A 15,682-nucleotide genomic window follows, 5' to 3' on the forward strand; every position below is an offset into this window, starting at 1 on the left:
CACTTCAAGAATGTGTTGAAAGCCTCCTTTAATTATTTTCCATTTTTAATGCATTATCATCATACTTAATTACTAAGGCTTTTTGAAAATTATTCAGCATTTTAGGTTTGAAACTACCCAGTAGGGTGTCTATTTTTGCATAGAAAATTATTATGTGAGAGCACCCAATTTAATCTAGCATATATGTTAAATCAATGCTTAAAAGAAAAAAAAACTTTCTCTTAATCTTTTCAGTTCTTTCAGTTAATAAAACAAGTAGGCGTACTGGTTTGGCTAAATATGCTTTAAAGAGAGATTTCTGCAGGTGAAGTGACAAAAGCTTGCTGGGTGCTTTATTATGCATTCTTTTCTTTATATCTAAGAGAACTCTAACGTTTATACAAAATGGTATTTCCCTTTTAGGTGTGCATCATAACACAGCGAAGGAAAGATGGCATTTCCAGACAAGTCTTTCATCCTGTGACAGCTGAATTATTCCCTTCCAAATATGCTAAAACAACAGATTTTCATTTTGTTCAAGGCCTTACATCATCGTTAAAAAGCCTTTTAGAATGTGTTCCAGTCATCAAAAATGCCGAACAAGGAGAGAGAATAAACACTGAAGTACCAATATCACACCATCTCTGAGACAGGATTCAAACCTTTGAAAAAGCATGTGCAATTACAGAGAACCTTCTCCGCGTAAACAGCAAAGCCAAGGTCTTACAAATAAATGGAGTAGGCAGCTTATGGGATGTGATTAGAGGGGCAAGCCAGATGCTCCTATCTAAAAATATCTCTCCCTCCTGTTACCTTTAGAATTTATTCCTCTGCATCTTGGAGGCTTTTTTTGATCGGCAAGAGACCCCCATTAAAATGTAAATACTCCTGGGAGATGCAGAGCCTTAATCTTTTATCAACCATCATCTTAGTGGACTAGTAGGAATGAAACAAGAAATAAAATAGAGCTTTGGAAAAATGAGTAGAGAAACAAGATAAAGGAAAAAGGGATACAGGCAGAAGTGAGAAGACACTGAAATAGAAACTTCCATAGTTTACAATTTTGCTTGGCACAAGTTCTGAGTAAACTGGGTACCTGTATATGAAAGAAAGAAAAAAAGACACAGAAAGGCTTTTAGACTCAGACTTAAATGCTATTCAAAAAAACTTTGAAATATATATATATAATTATTGAACTATATATAATCATTAAATATATATGTATATATACATATACATATATATTAGAGTGGGAGAGGGAGAGAGAGAATCTTAAGCAGGTTCCACACCCAGCTCAGAGCCCAATATGGGGCTTGATCTCACAACCCTGAGATCATGACATGAGCTGAAATCAAGAATCAGATGCTCAAACGACAGCCAACCAGATGCCCCTGAATAATTTATATTTAACAGAAGAATCTAGTGGTTAGAAGAAATGTCTTTGGACCTTGCTTTCTAGGTCTAGGTTCTATTTACTTTCAAATGACTATGAAAACTTAATTAATCTTGGCAAACAAGTATATGATATGAAATGGAAAAAAACAATACCTACCACAGGATCTCTGTAAATATTACATTAGATGATGTATATATAGAGTGACACAAAATTTTAATGACAATCAGACTTGTCTGTAACTCAAATAGTTGTGTATGTTCCAATTTTATTTTTAAAGATTTTATTTATTTATTCATGAGAAACAGAGAGAGAGGCAGAGACACAGGCAGAGGGAAAAACAGGCTCCATGCAGGGAGACTGATGTGGGACTTGATCCGGGGACCCCAGGATCATGCCCTGGGCCAAAAGCAGGTGCTAAACCACTGAGCCACCCAGGGATCCCCAATGTTCCAATTTAATACACAGAATTCCCTCAGAAGTTGTTATCTCTCCTTCATCTGTGACATCCTACAGCAGTGAAGTATAATCAGAAAGATTTGAATCCAGATTTTGTCACTTAATAGCTATGAGATTTTTTAGCACTTTATTCCACGTTTATAAATGTTAATTTCCTCATCTATATAATCACTCTCATTATGCTATGTCATGTAGGATTTTTAAAAATAACTTTGAGACACTTGATGTATAGTGTCTCTAGTTGGGGAACATAGTATTTTCACAATAAAGGATATTTGTGAAATTCTTCACTCAGGATTATTACTTAAATGAAAATTTCAGATTCTGTTCTGGGAAAATATTGTTTTCTCCTTGTATATTAGGTTATTGCATATATTTGGTTAAAAGATATTGTTATCTTAATGTTTTGTAATACTAAGTGGCCGAATTTAAAAATGTAAAACAGATGACCACAGACAATACACACAGAAAAAACTTCACTAGAAAGTATCTACTCAGCTCTGCCAGGACATTGACAGGGAAAATAAACATTCAAGACAGGTGATCATGTGGACTTTTTTAAATGATTAAAACCAGGTGAAGAGCTTAAAATTGTCTACTTAACAACAAACAGCTCCTCTTCTACAAGCTATCTATCCATCTATCTGTCATATGGTATGGGACAGGTTTTCCCATTGTGTATTTATTTTTTCTCATTACTAAGGACAGCTGGTTAAATGTGAATTTTCTATCAGATATACTTAACCCTTGGCTTGTAAGCAAGAAAAATATTGAATTTTATCATTTAATTCATTTTTCTCAGTGTTTACTGGGTTAAATGTCTTCCATTATGCCCTATTTCTTGGTTATTGGTAAAGCCCTAGAGTATAGTGCAATGAGCACTTAACTTTGCAAAGACTCTAGCCCAGCACCACATACAAATAGATTATTAATAAATGCTTCATAATGATGAAGGATTTGGGTTTAAGTACTAATTTATTCCTTTCTCCTCTCTCTCTCTCTCTCTCTCTCTCTCTCTCTCTTATTTTTCAATGCAGCAGATATATATACCATTTGCTTATGGTGATAGCAAATGCTATTACAAATAAAGTGAAGATATATACAGACACATCCAAGTGAAAGTCTTCCAAAGAAGCCTGGAATGAAAGGTGTCTCGGGGGATGAGGAAAATGGAATACATTTTGCTCAGCCACAGGGAGTTTTCTTTCACATCAGAAAGAGTGAATGCTGACATAATTGGACTCATAACTTTAAATGAGAAATAAGCAGCAGTCACAAGTGAAATTGTCATCAAAGACCCTGTTTTCACATAAGCAACCTGGGTGATCATTTTAAATGCTAGGGGAGTGAACTAGAAAAATGAAAGCAAAGATGAGTGTGTCTGAGCAAAATGGTCTTCCAGTGCCCCCACTTCCTAACAGAGTCAGTATCCATAATGCCATGGACGTCAAAGCACCAATGTAGGCCTCCCAACAAAAACAGACATGGTCTTGATGGTGGTATGTAGCTTTTCCTCACTGAATTTCCCATAGCATTTGTTTAAAAAGAGGGGGATTTGGGGGTTCCACTTTCCTGATAACAATTTAATTTCCTCATTCCCCTTTTAAATGTAGATACAGTTTCCATCTTCTAAGTGCCTGCAGGGATCTATCTGTTTAAAAGCAACGTTCAAAGGAGAAGGTGAATTTGTATGTTAATCCTCTCCCTATAAAATAAACATGGGGTGTGTTGTAATTATTTCTTTCATCTGTTACTAGAGATGATTTTAACTAAAGTAGGGGGAAGCATCTGTGCTAAGGTAAGCAAACTGGCTTTACTGGCCTGGTAATGCTGCAAGTCATTTCTCCCAATTTTGTTGTATCTCCTAAACGTACATTCCTATAGATGAACATCGCACATAGTTATGCACAGGCTAGTTTCTCCTTCATGAAATAGCAGGGTGCTGACAGCACACTCTAGGGTACAAATGCTTCTCCAGCAAACGCACAATGGATTGTGGAAGGCACCTTGGGCAGTAATTGATACAAATCCTGCTCCCCTGTATTTACTGAGTGATGTTCAACCTCCTGCATCTACAACATTGTCCTAATTATTCAAGCTGACATTTCACACTACTGTGTGGTTTTACAGCCTCATAGAAATAGTGTAAGTTCATAGTTTGTTCCAAGAACAAGAAAGGACCTAGTATATCAAAGGTGCTCTGAAAATGTGTCTCTTGTTCTTATAATCTTATAATCCTTTTCATAACAGAGTAATATAATTTTCCAAGAGGTTAAACAGTCACGTGAAGCCAAAGAAATGTAAAGCATTAAATGCAAGGCCACAGATTTAAGGGATGCTAATTATATGCTGTAACCTATATTCTATCTTGGCTACTCATGCCATTCCCCAGTGCAAAAGCAGGAAACACCAAAACAGATCATCAGATTTATGATTTTTGAGAAAAGAAAAAGTTAAAACCAGAATGGGTATGCATGAATATATGCAAATAAACATGTGCTATAGGCATAAGAGCTTACAAAATTCTGCTCAGAAAAAATAATTACCAATATGTTATAATACGATTTTAAAAAATTTACGCAAAAATGCTAACATTGAATCCACATGCCATAATATTGTAATTATTTACCCTATGCTCTTTCATGTCATAGGCCTGATAGGATTTGTTTATCCTTGCGTCCCCATTGTTTATAATGCCCAGAACATAGTACATGCTCAAATATAATTGCTGAATCAGGAATTGAACATTTCACTACATCTCTTTAAGATTTTATTTATTTATTTTAGAGGGAGAGTGTGCACAAGTAGGGGGAGAAGCAGAGGGAGAGAGAATCTGAAGTAGACTCTGCACTGAGCATGGAGCCCAGCATGGGGTTCAATATCATGACTGGCGAAATCACAACCTGAGTTGAAACCAAGATTCAGAGCTTAAGCAACTGAGCCACCCAGGTGCCCCTTCCACTGCATCTCTTAACCACAAGGTTAGCCATTTTCAAATTTAATATATATGTTGTATACATACACTCATACACTTATCCCCAAAATTTCTTGGCAAGTCTAGAGTACAGACTTACAGTTGAAAAATATTACTCAAAATATTTCTAACTGCATTAGTGCCTATGTCCTTCCTTTTTATCTGCTCTTTTCTTGTCATATGTCAGCCCTCTACCCTGTACCCACTAATAAAAATGGGGGGTACTAGTGTTATGTCCTCTGGATTCCTCATTTACCACTTCCACTCCTCTTACCAACAAACCTATTGTGCAGTACATGTTTGAAATATACATATTTCATATACATATATATATTTCTTCACAGTAATTTTACCTTGTATATCTAGTATATGTATTTTATCCTTAGGTTCAGAATTCTACTGGGGGAGCTACACTAAATAGATGATAAGGGAACTGAATCATAGAAAATCAAGAAAAACACACTCTTTCCTGAAGAGATACTGGAAGGCATAACAGTGATCTTCACTTTACCTTTACCTTTTGCTTCCAACTATAATATGATAGCTCTGCAGTTCAGCAAACCAATTGAAATTTCAAGGACACATGATATCATGATAATCACACTCCATATCATAATGTCATAATGTGGTCAGGGTACAGAGTCAGGGTACAACATCAAGTGAAGAAACCTCTAGGCCAACAGTCTAGAAGAGTGGGCAGTAGCATCTGCCAAGTATCAGGAGCTGCTGCAACCTTGAAATAACACAATTCTCTACTTTTAAAAAATGTTTCCAACTGCTGCTAGCTCATGCCTTATGACACTATGACACTTGTGAGTCTCCTTCTATATGGATTTATGCTATATTTATATGTATATAATTATATGTGTACACAACTATGTATGTGCATAGTCTAAATATATAATCTTACAACAGCCTTGCTAGATAAAAACTATTTTCTCCACTTTATTCATAAAACTGGTATTTGGAGAGATTAAGTCCTTTGTACAAAGCCATCCTGCAAGCAATAGGAGAAAATGTGATTCAGTTTAGGCCCTCAACTCTGCCCCCACTACTCTGTGATTGTTGTGTTGCCTCATACAGTTTTAACCTAAATACTGAATGGGCTAAAGCTGATGGGAAGAGCAGTTTCTAGGTTGTTGCAAGAGTGACATTAACTTATACAAGGGTGCTGGAGTGTATTCCCAAAGGGAACTTGGGCTCCTCCCCATTGCCTCCTTGTAGAAACCTCTGGTGTATATCACTGCAGGTGTCCGCTCCCTGACCAACCTGTGCTCTAGCACAAAAGGTAACATCCCAACAGCACACACACACACCCGCCCCATCTCTCAAAGGACATAATTATATCAGATACAGCCCCCGCTAAACTCTCCCTCCTTCAGATCAAAATCTTAGATCACAACAACCTGTTACCCATCCTTCCTTGCTCAAGAGCATATCATCAACTAACAATGATATGATTATTCCAAAGCTCTGTAAAGGTTAAAATTATATAACAAAGTAGAATTCAGAGGGAATTGAGGATTCACTAGTAGAACTTTGAGAAAGAGAGAGAGAGAGAAGAAGGAATGAAGGGAGATAGGGAGGGATGGTGGAGACTGGTCATCCAGCTCTATGTTAGGATTGCCAGAGATAGTAAACTTGCTCTCCTAATGAGTTATTTCCATTTTTAGAAAATTTAAGAGTAATTATTAGAATATTATTCAAATAAATATAATCAGCTGAAATCTGCCCCTCCAACATTGGTCCTTTGGAGCCAGAAAGATTTCAACATACCTCCTTTTTAAGATTCATCAAATATCATACATGCTTGAATACAAGGTGATCTTTTTTTTTCCCAAAACTATACCTTAGAACAAAGGAAGAAGCTGCACTATGTTGAGCATCTTTAGGATTCTTTCATGTTATGAGTCCTGTTGGAGGAAGGCACATCAACTTTGAGAATATGAATCATTTTGGTTGCTTATAGAGGTCTAGGAAACAAACTGAGGGTTGCTGGGGGGCAAGTGGGTGGGAAGAATGGATCATTGGGTGATGGGCATTAAGGAGGGGACTTGTTATAATGAGGACTGGGTGTTATATGTAACTGATGAATCACCAAGTTCTACCTCCGAAACCAATTAAAAAAAAAAAAAAATTCAAGGAACAAAATGTAGCTGTTGTGGCAATGAGGTAAAGATACCAAAGTGATAAATGAAAACTGATTGTTCTCTTGTTATGCAAATCTAAGAACACAAGGGCTAGGCTTTGTTACTCTTGCTCACTGAGTCATCCCATCCCTATTACCTACAACAGTGCCTGAAAACAAGGATGTGCTCAGAATGCATTTGCTGACTAAAGGAATGAATGGATATATGGCTAACTATGGTTTGAAAGAAAAATTTCTTGTGAGAACATCACCCTTAGAAAGTACCATCTCTCTAATAACTTGACAACAGATGATGTAATTTAAATGTTACAAGTAAAATTTTGACTATTTCCTATATCCCTACTTGTCTATATATTCAGATAGGTCATTGTTTGTTTGTTTTCCAGGGACAAAAGGATTATTTTTTAATTGAGGTAGCATTATAAATGTTTCGATTTATGAGGAATTTGAAGCCTTGGCTTCCAAGTTGGTGTCTTTTTAGAATGAATCTTCTATTTTCACAGGGGATACTCATAAGGCATGATTTTGATTCACCCTAATAAATCACTGAGTATGTGGCACCCAGGATTTAATGTAACAGTGTTTTGTAGTTAGAGCATAGAGTGAGGTTTTTATCTCCCTTATTTTGGGAGCTGTATGCTGACTAAAGTAGCTTAAAATTGCATTTGCACTTTGGCAGTCATATCACACTATTGACTAATATTCAGACTTCCAGCAACTAAAATCCCAACATCTTTCTGACATGTGCTGATAAGCCTCATAATCCTCCAACCATACTTGTGCCACAGCTACACTGAACTCTATTTTCACCCTTACTTTTGTCCATCTTACAAGATAGCCTTCTAATAGAGTACTACACCTCCAAGTTTCGCATAATCTGCAAATGTGATGCCTATTAGGTATCTGTGACCTAACTGAGGTTTGTATAGAGAAAGTAAATGAAGATGCCTTGGTGGAATGTCATGAAGTTAAAAACAGATCCTTCCCTAAAAAGATCAGAGAGGTTAAATACTTCAGAAAAGTTGCTATGGAGTGAACTGTGTCTCCCCAAAACTTGTATGTTGAAACTCAACCCCCAGTGTGATGGTATTTGGAGATGGGGCCTTTGGGAGATAATTAGGTTTAGATGAGGTCATAAAGGTGAGGCCCTCATGATAGGATTAGTGTCTTATGTAAAGGAAGAGACACCAAAGAACTTGTGTCTTTTCTTCCTGCCCTGTGAGGACATGATGACAAGGAAGCAGTCTGAAAGATAAGAAGAGACTTCTTATCAGAACTATACTCTACTGGTACCCTGATCTTGGACTTTCATCCTTTGGAAATAAGAGAAAATTAATTTCTGTATGGAGAACACCTAGTCTATGGTATTACTTGTGGCAAGCTGAGCTAATACAAAGTAAAATGAAAGAGAGTTGCTTGTAAGCTTGAGAGAAGTTATTACACATTTGATGATGGATTAATATAAGGTTTGTAAAAATAAGATATAGTAGCATTTATTAAATATCATCCACAGAGAATTTCATTTCCAAAAACAAAAAGATTGATGATTAGAAGAGGAAGGATTATACATGAAGGTGCATTCCTGTTTAAGAGATCTCCCCTTGTCTGAAGGCAGAAGAAATGAAATCCATGAGAACACTACAACTGAACATAATGAAGAGGGATGGTATAGTTGTAAGAGCAACTGGCTAAAATGAAAGCTAATGATGCAAATAAAATCCTGGAGGTGGGGTATTAAAACTGGAGTATTTAGAATGATGGATTTATGAGGTAGTTTGGATAAAGACAAGAAATTCTTATGACTAATCTCACTTACTGAAAATAAGATGAAAGGAAGTAGGAAGTGCCATCAGGGAATGGCACTGATACAGTAGGAGGGTTAATTTTCCATGTTCTTCATGGCATGCCCTAAATTGTATAAGACTGAAGATAGAGAAAGATGATGAGGCAGTAACATGGATTTACATGACTTTAATTTTATAAATATGCACTACATAGCATTTAATATTTAAGGACCCATATTTGTTTTCTCATATATTACATTACCAAAAAATAAAAAATAAACAAACAAAAATCTCTTCACTTTCCCCCTTACAAATGCAACTAGGACATGCTATTCATTGATGTATTTTTTTAAGTTTTTGTTCTTTTATTTTTTCATGAAATGAACTAGATCTTCTGAGAGCATTTCTATATTAGGCACACAGCTTTACTGCTGTTTTTAAGCTAAGTTAAACATAAATAGGAGCTCTCCCCATTTCCATTGAAGTGTCACTTAGAGGAGTACTCACGATAGCGAGTAGGTGGTTCTCTCTACAGAGATTCATCATGCTGTGTTTTATACTTAGACATTTTTCTCAGGAATGAAAACATTTAAATTTCCCATCCTATTTTCTGACTAGTTGTTCTTTGAAAACTTGCTGTTCTTTCTATCCTAAACTCAACCTCTGTCTTTTCTTCCTCTTTTAGGAGCTGAGCTAAATGATCACTTACAAATATTCTAATTTGTGGCAAGTTACTACCTACTTTAAAGTAAGAGTGTATGTGGGTTTATGTAGTTTCAAATGAGTCACCTCAAATAAAAAATTCAGGAAATATTCAAACGATATTTTTTAAAGGACACAATAAAAAATATCTGTTTGAATGTAGTATTCTTCATATAACATGGGGCAGGCAAAAGAGCTGGCACGTAGAGTTTCTGAAAATCTTAAGTGAATACTAGAGAAGGTGCCTTGAAATACATATGATTTTAAAATAAAAAAATAATCCTATACTACTTTCTTCTATAAGGGTATTTAACAATTGCAAACTATAACAAAGGCATTCTCTTAATAAGAAAGAAATTCTCGGGACCCCTGGGTGGCTCAGCGATTGAGCGTCTGTCTGCCTTTGGCTCAGGGCGTGATCCCAGGGTCCTGGAATCAAGTCCCACATTGGGCTTCTTGCATGGAGCCTGCTTCTTCTCCCTCTGCGTATATTTCTACCTTTCTCTCTCTGTCTCTCATGAATAAATAAGTAAAATCTTAAAAAAAAAAAAAAAGAAAAAGAAAGAAATTCTCATAATTTTGGCAAATTGTAAGCCATTCATACAAAAGTATCAATTACAAAATTACTCAAATAAGAAAAGATATTCTCCTGGCCTAAGATCTTTGTGTCTCAATCAAAGAAATAGAAATCAACAGACTTTCCGAAGTGCTTGAGACTTTATGTCAAGTTTTCCATAGTTTCTGAACCCATTTAACTTACTGAGGACTTTTATATCATTTCCTGAGTGCTCTGAAACATCATCTAACATACTAGAATACTTATTAGAAAATGATTTTGACACTAAATAGTACAAACCAAAAAGTCCCAGAAAATTATCTGAAAGTTTTGTTTGTGAATTGACTTAACAGCCAATAAAGATCAGTCCTTATGCTTTTGTAACAGAACTGAAGTCAAAACACTTCTGATGACCTAGTGTTCACTTAAAAAATATATTTAATTGCAAACAGAGCTTTTGGTCATCAGCCAAAATTAGGTGTCAGCTTTCTATGAACATCTTACAGAAGCAATTTATAAGAAAATAATAACAAATGAATGGTTTTAATTTTTAAAAGTAACATATAATTAAATATTTCCAACCAATCCCACATCCTAAGACCTCATGTGTATCAGAGTGCTTTGTTGACGATCATCAAAGTTATACATCTAGATTTATTTTCTCTACTTACTTTCCTCCAGTAATTTTGAAATTCCTGTAAAGAATTTATAACAGAACATGAGAGACTCCTAACTCTGGGAAACAAACAAGGGGTAATAGAAGGGGAGGTGGGCGGGGGGATGGGGTGACTGGCAGACAGGCACTGAGGGGGGCACTTGACGGGATGAGCACTGAGTGTTTACTATATGTTAGCAAATCAAACTCCAATAAAAAAATTAAAAAATGAAGAATTTATGATAGGAATTCAATCACTCCAAGAAATTTCAAAAGGCAACAGTGGGCTCATGGAAGAAGATGATCTCTTGTTAATTAAATTTTGCCCAAGAGATAATGAAGGTCACTCTCACATTATTATTTACCTCCTTGGATTTTACATGAATTTTTACATGATTAGATTAAAAGCTCTATATTCTAGCTATAGATGTATAATTATTACTTTAACAGAATTTATAATTGGGCAGTTAAGAAAACAGAAAATAACATTCATTACAATTTTAATGCACCAGAGAATGAAAAAAATATTTTCCAAAGAAAATAAGATCAGTAATGTAACTCTTAATAATAATGCTCAATTAACTTGTAAAATTCTAAAAGTAATGCTGGTTATTTTTTCAAATTATTAAAAAACTATACATGTTTATCCATGCATGGCTTGTTTCTATGAAAGGTTAAAATATATTCACTATCAGGATCCCTGGGTGGCGCAGCGGTTTGGCGCCTGCCTTTGGCCCAGGGCGCGATCCTGGAGACGCGGGATCGAATCCCACATCGGGCTCCCGGTGCATGGAGCCTGCTTCTCCCTCTGCCTGTGTCTCTGCCTCTCTCTCTCTGTGACTATCATAAATAAATAAAAATTAAAAAAATATATATTGACTATCAATTGGTAAAATAAGCAGAACATTATGTAATTACTTATTAGTCAGGTCTGAAGACTGCAGATGTGGAAATTCATTCATACACATACACACACACACATATATATATCATATGTATGTATATGTGTTTAACATATCTATGTATCTTCTAGTTATTATTTCTTTTTTATTTTATTTAATTACTTAATTTATTTGAAAGAGGGAGAACACAGAGGGAGAATGAGAGGGAGAAGTAGACTCCTGCTGAGCAGAGAGCCCAGCATGGGGCTTGATCCCGGGACCCTGAGATCATGACGTGGGCCAAAGGCAGACACTTAACCAGCTGAGCCACCCCAGGCACTCCATAGTTATGATATCTTCAACATTAGTATGAATGTAGTACAAAAAAACTTTACCGTTTCTATTTTTGTTTAAACAATGGTACAAATTTAAAATAGAACTGAAAAAGAAATATTGCGTTATATTTTAAAGTGTGGGTTCAAATATGCCCTTGGTCAACATGGATGGAGCTAGAGTATATTATGCTAAGAGAAATAAGTCAGTCAGAGAAAGACAAATACCATATGATTTCACTCAGATATGGAATTTAAGAAACAAAACAAATGCACGTAGGGAAAAGAAAAAAAAAGAGGGAAGGAGGCAAACCATAAAAGAGACTCAAGTACAGAGAACAAATTGAGGGTTGCTGCAGCGGGGGCTGGGGGGGTGAGGGGTAGGAATGGGTGGGGATTAGGCCAAAGGGGTGATGGGTATTGTGATGAGCACTGGGTGTTATCTGTAAGTGATGACTCACTAAATTCTACTCCTGAAACCAAACCGAACCAAAAAAGAACAAAACATATACTCCATTGGTATATATCATTTAAAAGATATTATAAAAGCAAGCAAATTTCATTGTTTATGTAACATGGAGATTATATCCCTGAAATTAAGTCCACTAGACTTTGAGCACAGTGATGACAAGAAACAAGTTACTCTAGCCTCAACATAGTTCCCAGTAGACACATTGCCTGGTGCTAAATAGTTATTACAAAAACTAACAGAATAAATGCAATTGTTAAGAGAGTTCCCAAAGGGGGTAATAGATGCCTATGTTCTTTTTGAATATAAAAAATATTTAAATTATATTGACTATAATTCAAATGCTTATCCAGTGTAAGTCTGCACAGCCTAAAATATCAAGTATTTTTGTTTGGATAGAAATGAATCAATTGAAAAAAAAGGTAGCATTAGATTGTTTATGTTGATCAAAAACTTTGATTATAAATTGTAGATGTCTTTCATTAATAAAAATTATAAGGCAAGCAATTACTTAATAATGCATTAGAAAAAAACTGATTTGGAGAAAGGGATAATGAGAAAGATCTTTCATGAATATGGTTTGGTGATGGACTTACCTAGACTTCTAATAATCTGAAGACATGTATCACTCTCCTAGATTCACATTCTCTAGAGAGGGATCATAAGTAATTGCTTTTAAATATTCAAGGAAATCTGCAAAACTGGGTATGAGTGAGAACAATTTCTCAAGTGCTACAGATACTACCAAGAAAATCTCATCAATTATAAGCAGGTATTTTTTTCTTTTATACATATCAATGAAAACATATAACAAAAATCAAACCTTGGATTTTTGTGCTATGAAGAAGAGACTCAATTTCCAGAAGAGTAAAATGCCATATGAATTCCCATATTACACCTTGGTTGGGTTTTTTTATGTTTTTATTTAGATTTCACTTGGTTAGCATACAGTGTACTTTATTATGTTTATTATGTTTCAGGTACACAGTACACTTCCATTCAACTCCTAGTGTTCATTACAACAAGTGTACACCTTAATCCTCATCACTAATTTAACCCATCCCTCCACCCACCTCCCTTCTAGTGATTATCAGTTTGTTCTCTACAGCTGGTTTGCCTCTCTCTTTTTATTCTCCTTTACTCCTTTGTTTTGTTTCTTAAATTTCACATATGAGTGAAATGATATAGTATTTGCCTTTATCTAACTGAGTTATTTTGCTTAGCATAATACTCTCTAGCTCCATCCATGTCATTGTAAATGGCAAGATTTTATTCTTTCATTCTTTTTTATGGCTAAATAATATTTCATTACACACACACATACACACATACACACACACACACACACACCGCATCTTCTATCCATGTATCAGTCAATGGACACTTGGGCTTTTTCCATATTCTGGCTATTATAGGTAATGCTGCTATAAACATCAGGGTGCATGTATTCCTTCAAATTAATATTTTTGTATTCTTCAGATAAATACCTAGCTATGCAATTACAATCATAAGGTGGTTCTATTTTTAATTTTTTGAGGAACCTCCCTACTTTTTTCCAGAGTGGCTGCACCAGTTTGTATTCCTGTGAATAGTGCAAAAGGATTCCCCTTCCTCCACATCCCCACCAACACTTGTTTCTGTTGTTTTGATTTTAGCCATTCTGACAGGTGTGAGGTGATATCACATTGTAGTTTTGATTTAGATTTCCTTGATGATCAGTGATGTTGAACATCTTTTCATATGTCTGTTTTGGCCACCTGGTTGCCTTCTTTGGAAAAATGTCTATACATGTCTTCTGCCCATTTTTTAATTGGATTATTTGTTCTTTGGGTGTTGAGTTTATAAATTCTTTATATACTTGGATATTAACCCTTTATCGCATATGTCATTTGCAAATATCTTCTCCAATTCCATAGGTTGCCATTTAGTTTTGTTGACTGTTTCCTTTGCTGTACAAAAGCTATTTATTTTGATGAAGTCCCAAAGTTTATTTGCTTCTGTTTCTTTGCCTCAGGAGACATATCTAGAAAGAAGTTGCTATGGCCAATGTCAAAGAGGTTACTGTCTATGTTCTCTCCTAGGATTTTTATGGTTTCAGGTCTCACATTTAGGTCTTCAATCCATTTTTAATTTATTTTTATGTATGGTGTAATAGGTGGTCCAGTTTCATTCTTTTGCACATTGCTGTCCAGTTTTCCCAACACCATTTGTTCAAGAGACATTCTTTTTCCTAATCCCATTCTTTTTCTTGCTTTGTCGAAGACTGACCATATAGCAGTGGGTTTTCACATTGTTTTTTAAATACAATCTTTTGTCTCTAGCATTTTATGTCTGGTTTACTGTCTTTTCATAATTGAATATTTAGTAGATGGGTTTAAATCCAGGAGGAATACAAGTAAGTTTTAAAAATTCACTACTTACTCTTACCGATTCCCATGCTAAGTGAATTAAATTGATAAAACTTTGTTTTTATGACTACTATCTGCACGTTTTTGTAATTGCCTCCCTCCTTTTTTTTCTCTTAATAATGTAGAGATGATGGGATAAAAATATTCAAATAATCTTACAAACATAGTTGTTGGTCAAAGGTGACACAGAGATAGGCAGCAGCTCCATGTAAGAACTCCAAATGTTCATTATTCTTCTTTTATGGAAGCAATAAAAAACACAATGTAATGAGTCAATATATAATGGATTAATAGATTCATTTTATCAAAGTAAAAACAAGAGAATCTTGTATGTTTCTGAACTTGTAGTAATTTTGAATGTGGCAACATTTTTTTGGTCACAGGTATTACATGTAGAGAAAATTTGTGTTCATACTATCTATTAAGTAACACATTAAAATTGTAGTGATATAAATGTTGAAACTATTAGTAATACTAGAATAGTTTACAGATTTAATAATGAGAATAATACATTATCTCCTAGGTTGATACTTTGTGAGTTCTGCAACTGCATGAAATGAATAAATAGCATAAACTCAGTTGCTGTTTATATTCAGAAAACTAATAGTAGGTAAGATGGATGCCTATTGGCAATAGGGTAAATTCTAAACAGACATGTAGCAAAATCTAATTTTGTATCACTTTCTGTGGAACACAATACTATCCAGTACATTTAAGAGTCAAGTCTAAATGGAATACTTCTCACCATGGTTATATATTTGGCTTCTTCTGAGACAAGATTAGGCATACCAGATAAAGATAGAAAAAAGAATCTAATTATATTAGCAAACACCAAAACTACAAAGGAAATAGACTGTGGTGATTGCATACTTTAACAGTGAGTGGCAAATGAATTATATTCATCTGAACTGGAGCAAGTGCAATTCCTAAACCTTTGGCCT

The 15,682-nt window shown here is 35.1% G+C and overlaps 1 protein-coding gene across 1 annotated transcript in view; it reads right to left on the reverse strand.

Annotated features, from left to right (window-relative positions):
• The window catches only part of PCDH9 (protocadherin 9), an 887,338-nt gene that overhangs the window by 601,647 nt on the left and 270,009 nt on the right, over window positions 1–15,682 (reverse strand).

This window comes from Canis lupus, chromosome 22, assembly GCF_003254725.2.
Source record: "Canis lupus dingo isolate Sandy chromosome 22, ASM325472v2, whole genome shotgun sequence".
NCBI classification, from domain to species: Eukaryota; Metazoa; Chordata; class Mammalia; order Carnivora; family Canidae; genus Canis; species Canis lupus.